This window comes from Pan troglodytes, chromosome 2 (genome assembly GCF_028858775.2).
Source record: "Pan troglodytes isolate AG18354 chromosome 2, NHGRI_mPanTro3-v2.0_pri, whole genome shotgun sequence".
Classification (NCBI taxonomy): Eukaryota; Metazoa; Chordata; class Mammalia; order Primates; family Hominidae; genus Pan; species Pan troglodytes.
In genome coordinates, this window is record NC_086015.1 from 122,034,117 (window position 1) to 122,054,714 (window position 20,598).

The window sequence follows — 20,598 nt, forward strand, 5'->3', positions numbered from 1 at the left end:
ATTTCCTTGTGTATACGGGACAGATCCTTTACTTTCTATTTTATTACACTAATCTATTTTTTCTATTCATACACTAATACTATGTCTTCCAGTTTTTCCAATGCAATTGTTAAACATGATTGAGATCATAAGGTATAAGCAATTTTGTATACTGCTTTTTCACTTCACATTATAGCTGAAATATTCTGTAACATATTGAAATCATTTTAAGAAGTTGCATAATGTTCTGTGTTATTATTATAATTTACTTTAACATTCCTCATTTTTGGACATTTGGATTACTTCAATTTTTTCTATTATAAATCATACAGTAATAAAGAGATACTTGCTTTTTTATTAAACTTTTTATTTTGTGATAATTGTAGATTCACAGACAGTTATAAGGAATAATACAAGGAGATTTTGTGTGCCTTTTGCCCAGTGTCCCCAGATATAATATCTTGCAGAACTGCAGTACAGTATCACAACCAGGATATTGATATAATCAAGATACTGTACATTTCCATCACCACAAGGATCCCTCATGTTTTCTTTTTATAGCCACACACATTTCCTTTCCACTTCCACCCTCACCCCATATATACCCTCCTTAATCCCTGGAAATCACTAATCTGTTTTCCATTTATATAATGCCATCACTTTAAGAATAAATTATACAGTATGTAACATTTTCTGATTGGCTTTTTTCCACATAGCATAATTATCTGGAGATTCATCTAAATGTCATATACATCAATAGTTTGTACTTTTATGTTGCTGAGCAGTATTCCATGAAATAGATTTACTATAGTTAATTTAATCATGTATCACTGAAGTACATTTAGATTGTTTCCAGTTTGGAGCTATTTCAAATAAAGCTGATATGAACATTCAGGCACAGGAATTTTTGTCAGCATAAGTTTTCATTAATCTTAGAAGTATGCCCAAGAGTACAACTGCTAAGTTATAAGGTAGTTTCTGTTTTTTAAGAAATCATGAAGTGTTTCCTCCCATTTTATTTCCTGGAAGAGATTGTGTAGATATTATAGAATTGGTGTTATTTCAGAATTGGCGTAGATTGCTCCAGTGAAATAATATGGGTCTGGAGATTTCTTTATTTTGAGTCTTTAAATTATGCATTTAATTTCTTTAAGAGTTTCAGGGCTATTAAAATTACCTATTTCATATTAGGTGAATTGTTTTAGTTTGTACTTCTCAAGGAATTGGTCCATTTTCATCTAAGTTGTCAAATTTATTTGAAAAATTGTTCATAGTATTCCTTTATTACCCTTTTGATGTCTGCAGAGTCTCTAGTGATATTCATTCCTTATATTGGTAATTTGTGTCTTTTCTCTTTTTTCGGTATTTCTAGAAGTTTGTCAATTTTATAGATTTTTAAATAGCTTTTGTTTCATTTATTTTCTTTATTGTTTTTCTGTTTTAATCTTCATTGATTTCTGCTTTTACATTTATTATTTCTCTCCTTCTGCTTAATTTGGGTTTATTTTGCTCTTCTTTATCTAGGTTATTGAAGTGGAAGCTTAGCTTGATTTGAGATGTTTCTTCTTTTCTAATCTAAGCATTTAGAGATGTAAATTTACCTCTCGGCACTGCTTCAGCTCTCTTATATATTTTGATGTGCTCTATTTTCACCTTCATGAAGTTCATTTTTTTAATTGTCATGAGATTTGCTCTTTGACAAATGAGAGTATTTTGTCTAGTCTCCAAGTGTTTAAAAAAATTTATTATTTTTATGTTATTTATATCTACCTGGTTTCCATTATGATCACAGAACACACTCTGTGTGGTTTTAATTCTTTAAAATATATTAAAGTTTGTTTTGTGGTCCAGGATAATTGTATATTGCTATATGTTCCATAGGCATTTGAAAATAATGTTTATTCTACTTTCATAGGTTAAAGTATTCTATAAATGCCAATTATATCCTAATGATTGATGGTATTATTGAGTTCTATATCTTTGCTGATTTTCTGTCTACTTGTTCTCTCGATTGTTGAGAGAAGGGTCTGAAAGTCTCCAACTATAATTGTCAATTTGTCTATTTATCTTTCCAGTTCTCCTCGTTTGTGTTTCACATATTCTTCAGTTATATTATTTGGTGCACACACATCAAGGATTGCCTAGTCTTCTTGGTAGATGGACCTTTTTATCATTACATAACAATTGTTTGATGTTAATATAGTCAATTAATTTAGTCCTGTATTGAAGTTTGTATGATATATATTTTTCATCCTTTGACTTTTGATCCACCTATATGATTATATTTCAAGTGGTACTTGTATAGACAGCATGTGGTTTCTTAATCCACTCAACCAATCTCTGTCTTTTAATTGATATATTTAGACAATTTACATTTAATGTGATGATTCATATGTCAAGACTTAAGTTTTCCATTTTTGTGTATGTGTTTTGTTTTTTCTATTTTTCATTTCTTTCTGTTTTCTTTTTCCTGTCTTTCTGTGGGTTACTCAAACATTTTTTAGAATTCCATTTGATTTATATATAGTGTTTGTGGGTATATCTCTTTTTATAGCTTTGTTAGTGGTATGACATTTTATATATATATATATATACACATACACATACACATATATATACACACACACACACATATAAAAAAATCACAGTCTACTGGTGCTGACAATTTATCAGTTCAAATGAAGTTTAGGAATCTTACCTCTCATAATGTCCCTTTACTCTCCCTATTTATAGTATAATTGATTTAAATACTTTCTCCCTATATATTTAGGATTATATCAATGTTATAATTTTTGCTTCAATTGTCAACCATAATCCAGAAAACCCAAAAGGAGAAAGTTTATTACATTTGCCCATATTTTTCCTCTTTCCATTGTTCTTTCTTCATTTCCGACATTCAAAGATGCCTTCTTTAATCATTTGCTTTCTTTTTAGAGAGCTTCTCTTAGCTATTCTTATAAACTAGGTATTTTGGTAATGAATTCTCTATTTTCTTTATTTGAAAATGTCTTGATTCCCCCTTCATTCTTGCAGAATATATTCATTGAATATAGAATTCTGAGATGACAAGTCTCTTCTACCAGTGCTTGAAAAAAATATAATGCCACTTCCTCTGGCCTTCATGTTTTCCAGTAGGAAATCTGGTGTCTTTCAAATAGTTTTTTCCCCCATAAGTAAAGTGTCATTTTTCTCTAACTGTTTTCAAGATTTTTCCTTTGTTTCCATTTTCAGAAATTTGACTATGATGTGTATTGGTGTAGACTTCTTTGGGTTTATCCTATTTTAGAGTCACTCTGCTTCTTGAATCTATAGGTTAGTCTTTTACCAAATTTAGGAAATTTCAGTCATTATTTCTCTGAGAATGTTTCCAGTCCCAACCTTTTTTCTCTCTTTCCATGATCCTAAACATACAAATATTAGAAATTTCATTGTAACCTGGCAGGTCTTTTAGGCACTGTTCATTTTTTAAGATATTTTCACACTGTTGGTGAGATTAACTTATTTATAGTGTTCTATCGTCAAATTCACTGATTCCTTCCTTTGTAGCCTCCGTTCTTCTGTGGAGCCTGTCCATTGAGATTTTTGTTTCAGTTATTGTATTTTCCATTCCTAAATTTTTCATTTAGTTCTTCTTAGTATTTTCTATTTCTTTGCTTTAACTCTATTTCGTTGTTGATACTTCGTATTTTTTCATTTGTTTTAAGTTTATTCTAATTATTTTTGAAGCATTTTTACTATGGCCACTTTAAAGTCTTTGTCAAACAACTCTAACATCTCTGTCATCTTCGCAGTAGTATCTATTCATCATCTTTTCATTAAGTTCAGATTTTCCTAGTTCTTGGTATGATAAGTGATTATTATGTTGAAGCTTGGTGTATCGTGTAACTTGTATTATGAAACTTTGGATCTTACATAAAACTTCTCTTTTAGCTAGCTTTCTTTGGCACTGCTGTGGCAGGGGAAGGGATAGATTTCACCTTGTTACTGCCAGGTTAGAAGTCTAGGTACCCCACTCAGCCTTTAGTGACCCTTAGGTGGATGGGTTCCTCATTACCTCTGGGCAGAACTGAGAGTTCTGTTTTCCCACTAGGCCTTTCTTGATATGACCCTGGCTGGGAGTGATAAAAGTCCTTGTTAATGCTCCCCATGTAGACTCCACTGACACCACAGGGGGGTGACCTTGTTAGCAGTGGGCAATTATAACAGTCCTAATCTCTATGATACCACCCTAGTTGGAAATGGGAAGGGTGCTTCGTTAGTGTCAAGTGGAAGTGGAACTCCTGAATCTACATGTGGTCTCCACTGACATCACAGGTTGGGCAAGGGGAGTTGGTTACCAACCCAGATTCTTACTTCATTTTCTCTGTATTCGCCCTGGTAGGGGGTGACAGGAGAAGGTGGACTGCCTTCCTGACGAGGGGTGGATGTTTAGGCTTCCCATTTGGCCTTCGCTGGCATGGGTGGGGTTGGGACCACAGTTTTTTCTGTGGTGTTTGGCTTGAGTGAAACTGTACCTAAAAATTTTCTGTCTTGGTAGGTTGACCCTTTTTTAGTCCTTTAGCTTATGAGAGTAGGCTTTCGTTAGGATTTTTTGGTCTGTGCCTTTTGGTCTTTCTAGTTACTGGTGTCTTCAGTTCCAAGTCTGAGATATGTAGAGCAAAAGCAGAACCCACAGAACACATCACCATGACATTCCTGGAGTCCAGAGGTCCCTAGAAAGTCTGCGTTCTTCATTTACCTATAATAGTCTTCTTGGTTTTATATATAATGTCCATGATTTTTCATTGTACTTAGCAAGATGAATAGGAAAAAATGTATCTACTCCATCTTCCCAAAACCGTAATCTTTTGTTTTTAAAATTTACTATTTCTGTAGGATAAAGCACATAAAATGCAATTATTGGAGCAAAGTATAAAATCATCTCAAAGGATCTTAGTACATATTTTCAAATTGGTTTTCAGAAATGTGTATCAATTATTATTAGGTTTATATGTCATATGGAATGTTTTTTATTATACCATGTTCTCTCTAGTATTATGTATTACTGTTTGTTAAGTCTTCCCTAATTTGATAGGCAAATGTAGAACTTCATATTTGTTTTAAGGTATAATTTTGTGGTAATTAGTAATAGTTAACATTTGGTTTATTCAAATTTTAATAGCCACTACTAACTTTACTCTCATGATTTTTTAGTCATACTTTTTTACCCTTTTTTTATATTTCTCTTATCGTTTATCTTTTATTATTTATATATTTAAATATTACCTTTTATGTATATATTTGTTGCAATTGGTAGCAAACCTTTATTTCTCTATATTATGTATTTTGGTGTACATACATTTTAACATTTTTATCTAGTTAAATCTACTGATATTTTTGTATATGATTATTTTTGACAACTGTAAGGTTAGCAAATGTTTTCCAATGCAGAAATTCAATAAATATTTCCTCTGTTTCAAGTTTCTTTTTTGTTTATCACATGTACAATTATTAATTTGTCTCATATTTATTTTGGTGCAAGACATGAGATGATATACAAAGGATGATTTCTATGTTTTACATGTGGCTCCCTAATTGTTCTAAACCCATTTACTACTTTTCTTCAAAACATTTTCTAGAAATTCTCATGTGATCTCAGCTAAAGACCTATCATAGGACATTGAATTCTCAGTTGACATGCAATATCCTCAAATATTGGGGCTGAAAGAGAAGTCAACATCATTTGACTGATGACCAGAGAACACGGAGGTAATGTGGTTTCTTCATATTTTGAGGGAATGAAACAATTAAAATGACAAATGAGTCCTCCAGGGTCCAATCAATATTAACAGCAAGCACATACTGCAGAAATTCTTCTTAGAGGACCCTGAGGAAACCCTTATCACCTAATCAAGCGGAGGGGCCTAACGTTCTGGGGGAATTTCATGCATCTGGTGGGATCCAATATAGGTCCAAACTGATGAAAATGTCAAAACAATCTTGTGATAAAACATAGAAAAGGATGGCTTTGGCCAGGCACAGTGGCTCACGCCTGTAATCCCAGCACTTTGGGAGGCTGAGGCGGGTGGATCACCTGAGGTGTGGAGTTCGAGACCAGCCTGACCAACATGGAGAAACGCCGTCTCTATAAAAAATACAAAATTAGCCAGGCGTGGTGGCGCAAGCCGGTAATCCCAGCTACCAGGGAGGCTGAGGCAGGAGAATCACTTGAACCCAGGAGGCAGAGGTTGCGGTAAGCCAAGATCGCACCATTGCACTCCAGCCTGGGCAACAAGAGTGAAACTCTGTCTCAAAAAAAACAAGAAAAGAAAAAGAAAAGGATGGCTTCAAGTTCATAGCCCACCACCACCAAGAACATGACCTATTTGAGGCTATGTCAGTTTGCTGCAAAATTCATTTTACATAGTAAAATTTAAGCTATTTGAAGCCTGCACCATCAGATTTCCATTATGTGAACAAGATGGTGAAATTTATCTGCTTCATGCTAGATGACTTAAGCCACCAGGGTCAGGAACTAAGATGCATTTTAAATGACATAAGCCATGCTATAGAAAAAGTCAGCCGTTTCTCGAAATAAAAAGAAATGTAGAGTCCATAACCATGTGATTTCCACATACAGACAATTCCTTCATCTTGTCTCTCTTTTTCTGGGTTCTCTATGCCTACTATGTATCAGTTATGCCCCTTCGGTCCTTGCCTTCCTTCTTTCAGACCACCCTTCCAGAACTGGCATCCCTTCTCCCTGGTAACAATTCAGACTTCCTTCTCTCCTGCCTTGTTGGCCAACATACTAACTCTAGTCTCAAGATGCTCCTTACTAGCTTCTTGAAACTGGCATTTTTGATAACTCATATAAGCAGATACCTTGAGATAAAACTTAACATGTTGGTATTCACAAATTTCCCCTTTACCTACTTAGCTTTTTCTCCCAGCCTCACTCTCTGAACAGAAAGAGCCAAAGCTGCTTAGAAGGGTTATCACAAGAAAATCAATCAGGATAATAATTATAATTACCAGAGGAGTTGTATGCATAAAAGGGAGAGAGGGAGAACTAAATAAACAAGGTAGCATATGAGGATAGGCAAGATAGAGGGTCTGGAACATAAAAGAGTAAGAGACGCCGGGCGCGGCAGCTCACGCCTGTAATCCCAGCACTTCGGAAGGCCGAGGCAGGTGGATAACGAGGTCAGGAGTTCAAGACTAGCCTGGCCAACATAGTGAAACCCCATCTCTACTAAAAATAGAAAAAATTAGCCGAGCCAGGCGTGGTGGCAGGCGCCTGTAATCCTAGCTACTCGGGAGGCTGAGGCAGGAGAATCTCCTGAACCCGGGAGGCAGAGGTTGCAGTGAGCCAAGATTGCGCCACTGCACACCAGCCCCTGTGACAGTGTGAGACTCTGTCTCAAAAAAAAAAAGAAAAAAGAGTAGGAGACTGAGTTTGGAGGGTTAGAAAATAGTATAGAACAAAACATTTAATAGAATTTTCCAAGATCATTCTTAGTGTGTAAGAGAGATATTGAATAAATATCAAAATGTACCTCTAGGTCTTGAGATTAAAAATGCAAAACTATTCTAGGACCAGAGCTGCACTACTAGCAACACATTTATAAATATTTCATATTAAACCAATCATTTCTCTACAGTTTGGGTGTCTTGTGGAGGAGAAGGGAGATGGTGAGATGGTATCTCTTCTAACAGAGTATCAGAGAGGCCTACATGCCACTCCTATTAAACCAATAATACCTTGAAGCCAAGGAATTTGTCTGATTCATAATTAAATTGCCAGTCCCTAGTACAGAATCTCAATCCCTGGTACATAGTGGGCGTTTTATAAATGTTAGTGAATATATGACATACAAACTTCATGTGCTAGTTCCAGGCTAAATTTATCTGAATGGTTTCTGAAAATCAGATCAGTCCGTTCTTTCTGGATGATAACATCTCAACACTACCAAGATAGTCTTTCTGTGGGAAACCCACAACATAGGGTTTCAAACATAGGGTTACAAACGCTACAATTCAACCACTGAAGTTCAAATTAGACTAGACCATCATGATCATCCCTGATTCCCAAAGAAGAGATGAAAGTGGATCAGCAGGTAGGAGCCAATGTAGAGATTTCATAATAAAACACGTTAAGACTTTTAAATAACAGATTTATAATAATTCTAACAAAACAGGCTTCAGAATTGACTAGGAATCTTTGCAGTATCAAAGATTAGATAGACCAAAGTCTGGCCTGTGGGGGTGGAACTGAATATGGTCAAAAGGCTTAAGGATAAAGACAGGGTTAACTAATGCAGCTTATATTCCTGTAAATGAGACATATTTTTAAACATACCCTAAAGGAAAGTTTGTGTGTATTGGCTTAAGATAATTTTTCAGTTCACTGTAGATATAATAATGAATAAAACACTGTTCTTTGCTAAGAGGAGTTAGAACATTATTTACACATAATTCAGTAAATAAAGGCTGCAAAAAATTGGTGCTAGATAGTTAAGTCCCCTCACCTATACAAAAGGCCTTTATTCTTTATATCTCCTTTTTCTAGGGTAAGAGTTGTTTTGCTGAACCATTATAGGCAAGCTAAAAAGGGAGGAGAGGGAAAGTGAAAAGAAAGGAGGAGGGGAGGCAAAAGAGGGGAGAAGAGAAGGGAGGGAAAGAAAGAACAAGGAGAGGAGGAAGGAGAGGAGAAAGGATAAGAGGCATCTATTTCTGGAAATATTGTAAGTTAAATACCCTGAATAACTGCTACTGATAGAAGCAACTAAAACAATGGATAACAAAATGTATAGAAATGCATTTTTAGAGACACTGCCGAACTGGCACAAAAGGATCCACAGTTTCCAAAAGTTGAAATGAAACCCAAATCATAGGGAAAAAAATAAGCACCACAACTAGATTTTCCTTAATGGCTTCATTTGAACCCTAAAGACTCTATGTTTCTGTGTATCAGCAATATGAGTTCTGGGTGTAGGGAACAGAGGATAAAATCCCAAGCCCTTGAAGGCTCCCCTCAGAGAGAGGATGAATGAGAAATAACCCCTGCTACACAGAAGGGGATAACAAGAATTACAAATCCTCAAAATTTTGGCACTAGATAGAGGTGAAGAAACATTACCTGATAATTTGTAACAACAAGCCAGTCCTCATGGTGTTTTGGTCCATATTCATGTTATCTGAAAAACCTTACTCAGATAATATGATCTAAAGTGATCCCAGATTGGTAGACACTTCAGGTCCTTGGGTGGATAACTATAATCCTACCTGGAAGAACGCAATTTCAACCCAAGCCTAAAAGAATTCTTATAGAAAAATTCCCAACATAAATAAAAAGTTCACAACAGAGGAAAAAACAAAAGAATAAAAAGGCTCCTTGACTTAGGACTAGAGGAAATACACAAGGATCTGCCCACAAACACAGTAACAAACACTTCAGATATCATTTAAATGTGGAACGTAAATTACTTACATTTTATTAAGTCCTTAGAAATAGAAGATAAACTTGAAAACAAGAAGGAAAACAAGAGACTGAAAAACAACCACTAGATGAAAAATCCTCTAAGTAAGGGTAAATTAAACAGTGGATTGGAAACTGCCAGAGAGAGAATAATTTTATGACTTCCACATAAGAAGGTTTTCTTACACAGAACTCTAAAATACAAACCATAAAGAATAAAATAATTTGATTCTGTATCGCCTCCATATAGTATTTCCTATAGGCCAAGCATCATTCTCATTACTTTACATGCACATATGTAATTCTCCCTGTAAACCATTAAAGTTGACATCATTATTATCCTCATTTTGCAGATGACAAAACTGAAGGGATGGGACCTAAATTAACTTACCCAAAGTCACACGGCTAACAAATGCAGGTTCTGAGATTTGAGTCCAGGCAGTCTGGCTCCGACATCTGTGCCCTGGAGTAAAGATTTATAAATCTGAATACATTAAAATTTTAAAAAACTTTTCATCAAAAGACACCTTAAAGAAAGCTACAAGATAAACACTAACTGGGAAAAGTTATTTCCAACATATTTAACCACCAAAGTGTTCATGCCCAGATTCTATACTAAACTCCTCAAGCCAATGCTGGCATTGAGCCATTTATGTTCTGCTGGTCATTTTCCAAATAATAACCTAACCACATGGATATCACCGCAAATTAGTTTCCACAACTCCACTCACTCAAGTTTAATTTTTCTCACAATCAGTTTACCTGGGATTGGGTTACGTTGTTGTACATCCTGTCCATTACCAATATCCTTTGTCTTTGAAAACCACTGGCCTCAAATTTCCTTTAGAATGAATACAGTAAAAAATTTCTGAGAGACCTGAACAGTTTTCTGGAGACACCAGGAGTGTGTAGTGATTCTTTAAAGATTGGACTCTAGCCCCACCACCCACTTACTCTGCAAATATGGGCAAGTTATTTAAACTCGTTGAGCTTCAGCTTTCTCATGTGTAAAATGAGGAGCATTGCCACAATTGAGTAAGATAATGTAGGTAAAAGAGCACCTCCTGGGAGTTTCTCAAAAGATTATATACATAGAGTTACCGTACAACTCTGTGATTCCACTCCTAGGTTTATACCCAAGAGAAATGAAAACATATGCCCACACAAAACTTGTACACAAATGTTCATAGCAGCAATATATACATAATAGCCAGAAAGTGGAAAGAACTCAAATGTCCACCAACTTATGAATGGATACACAAGGTATGATATACACATGCAATAGAAGATGATTCCATAATAAAAAGGGATAAAGGTCTGATTCATGCTGCAACATGGATAAACTTGAGAACATTATGCTAAGAGAAAAATTCCAGACACAAAGAACCACATATTATATGATTTCATTTATATAAAATGTTCAGAATGGAAAAATATATATGGACAGAAAATAGATTAGTGGTTGCCAGGGGATTAGGGGAGGGAAGAATGAAAGTAACTGCCAATTGATACAGAGTTTATTTAGGGGTGATGAAATGTTCTAAAGTTAGATATAGGGATTTTTGCACAATTATGTGAATATACCAAAATCCACTGAATTGTAGACCTTAAAAGTGTGACATTCATAGTATTTAAATTATATCTCAATAAGGTTGTTATTTTGAAAAAGAACATATCTGCAGCTTTTGACACACAGTAAGTGCTCAGTAGTTACTGTTATTTTTACTCTTTTTAGCAGTCCATATGTCTTCTAGCATCCCTAAATTGTTTTGACCAATGGAAGTATTTTTTTAATTTCAAAAAAAAAAACATAGTCCCAAATATCCATGTGCAAGAAACAGCATGGAAAACTTGAGAGGAGGGCCCAAGAAGACCTTTGCTAGGTGAGATGAAGAGACAGCCATGCTCTGGTATTGGAACCTGGGAGGACCCTTAGGTATGGTAAGCTTTAGAGCTACTTGATGACTCTCAGGACTCCCTTGTGGGTACAAAGAACAGGTGGCTGCTTTCACAGTAATTATGCCAGCAATAAATTAAATTAGCTAGCATTCATTTTCCAGCTAGGTGCCAATCACCCTCTTTGTGTTACCTCATTTAATCCTCACCACTTACCTATAATTTTTATTCTATTCTAATCCCCATTTCACAGATAAGGAAACTAAGGTAGAGAGCAGTCATTTCCAGAACCAAGGTTTTTCACCATTATCATGCCACCTCTGACACAATCTTGGGAACCCAAGGAATTCTTCCCATATTTATTTAGTCATCACCATAGATAAACACATATAGGCTTACTATACCTGAGGCAGTGGTCTAAGTGTTACATATAGGTATGTTCATGTATTTAATTCTCACAACTCTCAGATGTAGCTGGCATTATTATTCTTATTTTCAAATGACACACATGATGCACAGAGAGGTTAGATGACATTCCCATGGCCACACAGTAGGTAGGTGACAGGATTGTTATTCGAATCTATATAGTCTGACTAGTAGGGTCTGCCCTCTTAATCACTCTGACGTATTGCTTCTCTAGCTGATGCATACAGTACTGGCTACATACCAAAACCTTGTCTAAGCCTTCCACATTTTGTTTTAAATCTTCAGAACAAAACTAGGTAATAGGCATTATTGTAAAAAATGTATTTTAGAGTAGCATGAAAATAAGTATAGAGGGTTAAAATATTCTGCACTCAATGAACAAGTTTCAAAGCCAAGACAATTTGATTTATATCAAAGTGATTTGGCACAGGAGTCCAGGCTTTTAACCACTACTCCACACTCCCTCAGCAGAGAATGAAATTTCTAGAAGTAGAGACAATGTTTATCATCATGCAATCAGAGATAAAGCTAAGACTGAAATATTCAAAATTTTTAAATGAAACAAACTAATACAAACAAGCAAATAACTTCTCCGCTTCCCCTGGCAGGATCAGGGATCACTGGACATCAGAGAATCCTGGAATTGGATGAGGAGGATATTTGCTTCCCCAAACATCAAGCTTTCATTATATCTCAGAGATTTTCTGTAGGACACACCTATCCTGTATTTAAAAAGCTGATTGGCCAAGTTGAATCAAAAAATGAGCTAATGAGCATAGTTCTTCCCCACTACCGAGTAGCTTTCCATCCCATGTTCCCTAAAGTGAAATGATGTGAGTCATGTCCATTTCCAGTTGCAGGTTCCTGAAGTTCTCTAGCCCTGCACCCCCACAGACTTGTACCACTTTGATAATGGCCTATGAAAACCTCCCCTCTGCTTCTCAAAACACACCTGTCCAAAGCAGACAGGGGGCATAAGTTTCACTTCTTTGCTTTGACACTCAGGAGCAGCCGTTTTTCCTCTTTTGTAGAGTTGAGAAAGCAATCTACTTAATGCCATTATTCTCTTATCCAATAATCCAGTTTGAGGCATGCCCAAGCCTAGAGCCTCTTCCTGACCTCTCCTCACTTCTGCCAGTACTGGGGCTATTTCTTGCACTTTCACTCTCAAAGCTGAATGTGACTGAAAGAAATATATAAAATAGAGCATTTTGGGGTCATTGTTTAGCATTATAGCTACAAGTTTGATTGGAGAGAAGACTGACACTACTGGTTAAAATGAAGTCTTTGTATTAATCTATGAATATCATCCAGGGCTTTGAAGAACAGCCGTTTTGCAACTTGCCAGTTTCATCCATTTGAAATAAATTATAGATGGTATATTTGTCCTCATGAGTTATCAGTTATATTCACGTGCATATATGTCCTAAAAATAAATATATAGTCTCAGAGCCACACATATTCCCAGCAAGTGACAAGGATTTACACACCAACATCAGCAACTTTGTAAGGAAGCTTTGTCCTTCTCATCATTCTTTTTTCTTGGTGCCAGCAGAGATTCACAAGTAGCAGTCAGCAGCAGCACTATCAAAATGTATTTTTAAGCCCATTGTGTTGTTTTGACAAACTAAACGATTAATTAACAGCAATCTAGCAAACACATCTCTACTTACAGCTCAGAGTGAAACACACAGATCGCCATAACCATTCTATAGTCACCATTTACTGCGGAAGAATACTGCCTAATTAATTATAATTGATCACAAAGATTAGATTCAAACTCCACTAGCAGGGCAGAAGAAGCCCAAACAGAGGAAATAAATCAGAAAACTATTCTCTGAATCCATAATGAACTAACAAGCTTTGGAGATAAACAGATTTGTTTTAATTGTAGTTTTTAAAAAATAATTTAAGAACACTTCGAGGTCTTTGGAGAGAGAATATAGATTGGGAAAAGGGTAGAGCCAAACTCCAGAAAGCATGGATTCAGGTGAATGCTGAAGGTCTGGTCTCTGACTCAGTATTTAAGAAAACTGTAACGTGTCCCACACAGTGGGGATTAGGTACATGACCTGTTAATCATGTTCTCCCTGACCCAAAGACAACTCCTTGGAAGCTGGAAGAACACACAGCTTTCCCTTCTTAGTTCTCATAGTGAATGTCCACTTTTCCTACCCACCACCCATTTCCCCTCCCTCTGACTATAGAGTCTCCCCTCCTAGCCATGGGCATGGATACAGGATCTAGACACGTCAACTCTCCACTCCCTGGCCCCAGTCCATTGCTCAAGCCAAGATGAGGACTTGAGACCCACCGAAAGCCTTCTGAAAGACTTATAAAACTAGAGTTGGAAGAGAGAAACTTCATTCCATATCCAGCCCCCTTTCTTCTTTGCCTGGGAAGTTGCAAAGAAGTAAACTCCATGACGGATGCAGAGAAAAGATATGGAGAGTGTAGTCCTAGCTCCAGTCAGTAGGTTCTCAGGTTTCTGAGAGTTCATGAAATCTGTCTTTCAAGAGACTTATTTTTGCTTTAGGTAGTTCAAGTTGGGTTCTAAGAGAGTCCTAACATTCTGCCATGTAAGTTAACTAAGTCTAGAAACTCCTCAGTGAAGAAGTGTCCATTATAGAAATAGTCAGATACAGGATTAAGGCAACTCTGGATCAGAGGGAAGCCTTTTACAAATTCTTGGCTTGGCTGCTGGAGTCTCATCTTCTTTACAGGCTACACTAAAACTGCGGGTCTTAGGGTCAGAACTGGGTAGTGGAGAGATCAAGAGCATTGTAGTGATAAAGATCTGGCTACATGTTGTGGCTCCTTGATCTTAACCAAATGTATGAACCTTTCTGAACAATAAATTCCCAATTTGTAAAATTTGGATAATAATCCTTCATTGGAGTTGGTGAGAATTGAATGAGATATGCATGAAAAGTTAACAAATAACAGTACCTAAAACAATACATATGGACTCCCAGCTTAAATATGACATCACAACTCTGCCATTATTGTTGCTTTCCTACTCTATCTTGACAACTGAACACTACAGTACACAAACCTTCTTTCTCCCAGCACAAGAGAACATGGCAAATGAGTAATTAGGAGCTAAAATCCTGTCCCATCTATAAAATATTAAAATCTGATTTTAGCTTAGAGCTTGCTAGATGTAATAGATATACAAGAATAGTCATGGATTTATTAATGTAGTTGGTTGTATTAGTAATGACCTCACTAATTTTAAATAACTTGGGAGAAGGCCAGCCCAGTTATGGGATACTTTTTTAAAGTACACTTTAATTGCTTTCAAACATATTCAGTAACTAAAATAATTCTGAAAAGAATTGCCTAGGAGAATCTATTATGTGATACAGTGACAAAAATGATTTATAATTAGTACATCAAAAGTTAGTATATAAAATATCAGGTTAATTATCATCATCTATGGTGGAACAAAAAAGGTCTTGCTGTCATACCAGAAAAGCTGGCTTCTCCATATCCTTGCTTATGAAATAGGAATGAAAATGCCTAAAACATGGCATTACTGTGTGGCTTAAAATTAAATGAGTGAGAGTGAAGTTATAAACCCTGTAAGGCAGAGTTTATATGTAGCTCATGATGGTATCCCACAAGAGTGCCTGACACTGGGCAATCTCTGCATAAATACATAAATAGATGAGTAAGTGTGCAAGTACATAATACAAAGCTTAGCCTGTAAGGTACCAGGACTTGGTGTTTCAGGAAGTACCTCTATGTCTCTCTACCCTTTGGGTGATCTTCCACTCAAAGATCCTTTGAATATGTAGAACGTTTGGGGTCTTGCTCTTACACTGGCTATCTTTACTGGGAATCACTCATTGGAGTGGGTGTCCAGCAGCCTTGCTTATACCCCATGGACTGGTCATTTTGGCCACATTTTTTTGGACCAGAGATGGACATTTGACCCAATAAGTTTTCATTCGATTTTTACAACTCAGAGTTTGAAATTGAGGCTAAGAGAGTCTACCTCTTTGCAGGTCAGTTGCTAGAACAGTAACATATAAACTGAGGAGCTATGACAAACCATATGCCATCAGGTGGACCACAGAAGCAGGTCTGAGAGGAAAACAAAGAGGCTTTCAGAAAGAGAAAATATTCCCTTCCTAGTTCAAGGTCCTAGTTAAAGTCTAACTGTTTCCCTGTCCTTGGGATTTATAAGATGTTCTCCATATCCTTATGATAAATTATCCCTTTGTACTAGCTCAGGATATAAGCAAAATAACTTTAGTAAAACAGGGACTGGATAAGGAATCAGTTATTTTAAAAAGGCAAATAGATCAATAAGGGGTACACAATCTGCCCGAGATACATTTTTTTTTTTTTTTTTTTTAGTCTACGGCGGTGGGCCAAAGGTATGCTTGTGTTGATGGTAGATTTACATATGTGCTGATGTATTTGTATGAATGGCTCAGAACTTTTTAGGATCAGCTGACTGTGTTATAACACTTTCTTTCACATTACCTGATGTTTTAATTTTTTTATTTGTAATGTTACAACTTCTAACATCTATTTTCTTTACTACTGAACAGAAGAGGTCACTGAGAAAGAAAGAAAAAGTGACTTATCCAAGATTTTATTTTCACGTGCGTCCATGTGAAGACGAGTCACGGCACCAAATTTCACGTGCGTCCGTGTGAAGAGACCACTAAACAGGCTGTGTGTGAGCAACAAGGCTGTTTATTTACCTGGGTGCAGGCGGGCTGAGTCTGAAAAGAGAGTCAGCGAAGGGAGATAGGGGTGGGGCCGTTTTACAAGATTTGGGTAGGTAAAGGAAAATTACAGTCAAATGGGGGTTGTTCTCTGGCGGGCAGGAATGGGGGTCACAAGGTGCTCAGTAGGGGAGCTTTTGAGCCAGGATGAGCCAGGAGAAGGAATTTCATAAGATAATGTTATCAGTTAAGGCAGGAACAGGCCATTTTCATTTCTTTTGTGGTGGAATGTCATCAGTTAAGGCAGGAACCGGCCATCTGGATGTGTGCGTGCAGGTCACAGGGGATATGATGGCTTAGCTTGGGCTCAGAGGCCTGACATTTATAGTCAGCAAGAAGCAAGAAACACAACTCAACCCCAGCCTTTCTGTCTATAAGTGCCATGCTCTTTCCAAACCAAGCTCAAGAATGGGAGGAAAACTGCATGGGTATTTTGGACTTGAAGGCAGCGGATCTCAACCATTTTAACATGGGAAAACTTTTTTACAGGCAAAAGATTTCAAACATCTGTTCTTCAGAATAGGCATACTGTTTTTGTTTTTTTCTTTTTATAGACAAGGTCTCACTATGTTGTTGCCTGGGCTGGACTCAAATTCCTGTGCTCAAGTGATCCTCCTGCCTCAGCCCCCCTGAGTATCTGGGACTACAGGCATGTGCCACTGTACCCATATCAAGAATAGGCATACCTTTTATATTCACTACTGAGGAAAAAAATTAAGATGAGAAAAATTAGGAAATATCAATAATGTTTTAAAAATAAATTTGTGTGTTATTAACCAATACAGCAATATGAAAAGTTTGTGTGCTTATATATGTTGGGAGGAAGGAATTAAGACAGAGAGAAAAAAAACACATAATTGAGCAGTTACTCTATTTTTAATTTATTCTAAATATAGTGGCTGGTGTACTTAAGGATTTCTAATCTTTAATGTTATACAAAGACATCCACAGGAACCTTACCCCTCCGGATGGAAACTCCTCCAATGAGGACAATCAACTGTTTCTAATTTCAGACATTCCTGAAGAGGTTTCAGACTCTTCAAAAATGGCTTCATTTATTAACAACTGTCTAGAGAGACAGCCTTACTTTACCTATCTCATTCTTGGTTTCAAGATTTTCTTGGTAGGAGAGAGAGGAAAACTTGGGTTTAGCATACCAGGGTTTGATCTGGAAAACAGAAGCCACTCAAGGTATTGTAAATAGGAAGGGATTTCTTAAGTAAATTAGGAGAAAACACAATTTTCATTAGGAATGAGAGAGTGAAGGTCAAGGAGGCTACTGCCATCTTTTGGAAAACACAGAACAGCATGATTCATAGAAAAGCCGTCAGCAGTGGCCACAGCTACCTGCAGCACCACCTGGGTGATTCCCAGGAGGATGCCCAGAAGTACTAGCTCAACCCTATGTCTGCAACTGTTGTGTCTATGCCCCTGCCCACAGCTGCAGTCAGGGAATAATGGCTTCCCCATTTCTACCTCTGCGAATCTCATGAGAGTGCCTCTCATTGGCAGAATATGACCTGGAATTATACTGACAAGAAATGATGAGAAATGCAGTTCTCAGCTGATTTGATAATGGATAACCCAGCACAATCCACCCCTTTTCCCGTTTAAACCCAGAAAATCCTTGCAACACATATTTAGCTTCTAACCAACACCAGCAACAAATTAATGAGTCTGCCTAATATGATGTGTCTGCTCTTATATAAATGTAGATGCACTCACCCACTCTTGGAAAGGTGGAGACTCAAAGTTTCCCTTCAGAACTGTAGCCATCTCTGGGTAGCGTTAATTCTCCTTCTAGTTTAGTCAGAGTCCTTCTTTGATAATCAGTAAACTAAAAATTAAATTACAAGTTAATCACAACTAACAAACTTCTGTATGGAAAAGAGAAGATAAGGAGATGTACGTACATATGCAAGAAACAATACATAGTTAACATGGTCCTCATTTTTGCAAGCAGTTACAAGGCCATACTTAGACTTTAAACTTCTTTCTTCTACAACCCACTGTTTCCTTTACAATCAATCAGTCAGCATCTAAGCCAGTCATAGCTTTTTATCTGTTGGAATAACTCAAATCTCTACTCCTGAAGGTGCCTGTAGTGGGTTGCTGTATGCTTCCACTAACTTCCTGCATAAGGAATGCATACCAATAAATCCCCTAGGCTCCCAGCACAAATTCCCTAGGCTCCACCTTATCTTCTTTATGTGATAGCAACCCTACTTCCCATTCATAATCAGAATCAATCACCAGTGATACAGTAACTCTTCTCTATTTCTTGGTCCAGTGGTATGAGAAACTCCTAAAAGGCCAAACTGTTGTCTCAACTTTCAGTAAGGACTAATGTAGAACCCTGGTGAAAGGGTTTCTCATGTAGCAACTAAGACTCTAGTTGTGGGGCCAGAATGCAAAAATTGGCTTTCTAGACCCATATATTTTATTTACAATGAGATACATGGTATCATATATGTGTTCCTAATTTTGAATGTTTACTGCATCCTGTTTCTGAGTGAATGATGGACACTATAAGATCAGTGAATCCCATGAGTGTGACACTTTCTGTAACTTTCTTTTTATTTAGGCTACAAAATAAAATCCTTTGGTCGGAATAAAAATATTTTGTGTGATACCAAGACAGTGAATAATGCATTCAATAAGTCTACAGATGGTGGTACTGGCAGAAGCACTGCCAGCAAAGAAGGCAGACCCAAGTCCATATTATGCATCTATTCCAGGAAGAAAAAAAATTGCTGCCCCCTCAATGATGGAAGGATTCCAATGTAATCAACTTGCCACCAGGTGGCTGGCTGGTCCTCCTGGGGAATGTTGCCATATTGAGAGCTCAGCTTTGGTCTCTGCCGTTGACATGTTGACATGCCAGGCACTCAGCAGTGGCAGTCAGATCAGCCTCGGTGAGAAGAACTCCATGTTGTTGAGCTCATGAATAACATTCATTCTTGTTAACATGGCCACTTTTTTGATGAGCAGATTATGGAGTGGCTGGATAAAGAAGCTGAAACCATCCACAGAATAAGTCATCTAGCCTCTGTGATTATTGAGAGTCTTCTCTGCAGCAGATCCCCTTAGGTAAGCAGTCCCCCTGGTAACAATTATCCTTAACTCTACACCCATTCCAAAAGGTCCATCTACATACCTCTTTCTCTGAGTTCCCTGTCCCAACACCTCCAATCTGAAACTTATGAAGCCCCTGACCATCCAGCCAAAGTATTTGCCACTTCCCAATATCGATCTATACTTCTGGCTACCTCTTATAATTCTTCCCATAGGTAAGTAGGTGGTATTCTCTTTCTTACTGTCCTCTAGAGCTACCTCTGCAATGCAGCAGCAATCCATTCCTGTCTGGTACCAGAACATCATGTAGAATCATCTATAAATCAGAGGACCCAGTTTTTTTTCTTCTCTAGTCAAATAATCATAAATAGCTTCCCATGATGCCACAGGTGTGGGATCAGGGGGATGCAGAAATACAGAAGTAGATGCCATTAGAGTCTAAACCACTTTCTCAAGAAACTCCTTCCTTCAGGACTTACTCAAACCCAATCTCATACATACCATTTCCACATGATTATGGAATGTGCTGCACATGCTAACTTTATGGTTTGGTTAAATACATAATACTCAGTAGATGATGGGTAGTTCAGGTTGTATGACCACATATTGTCCAATAGTCAGGGATTTGTCTCTACCAGGCCTGTTAGCAAGCTTAGAGCTGCTTTCACCAGGGTATGACTTTACTTTATAACCATAGAGGTGTATACCAGGATTCTTTAATCAGCATTTTCCTGGGATTCAAGGAAATATTCCTGCATGTCACAAACATTTTGCTACATCTGATTTTATAATGTTCAAGTCACAGAGTACCTTGTTGTACATGTTGTATAGCCTTCTCTTGCTCTGGGCTCTAATTAAAACTGACAGCCTTATGGGTTATTAGGTAAATGAGTCAAAACATCACATTGAATTATGGTATTCAAAGAAGTCAGCCAGTGTTGTACTTCTTTCTAAGTGATCAGCGATCCAAAATTCAGTAACTTTACTAAGACTTTAGAGGGGATAACTCAACACCCCAGA

General features: G+C 37.1%; 1 protein-coding gene across 2 annotated transcripts in view; it reads right to left on the reverse strand.

Annotated features, from left to right (window-relative positions):
* IGSF11 (immunoglobulin superfamily member 11) overlaps positions 1–20,598 on the reverse strand; it is a 446,505-nt gene that overhangs the window by 31,861 nt on the left and 394,046 nt on the right. For both annotated transcript variants that reach the window (XR_010155729.1, XR_010155724.1), the window contains one exon: positions 18,229–18,340. The gene's annotated coding sequence lies outside the window, so the exon portion shown is untranslated. The remainder of the gene's footprint in view (positions 1–18,228; positions 18,341–20,598) is intronic.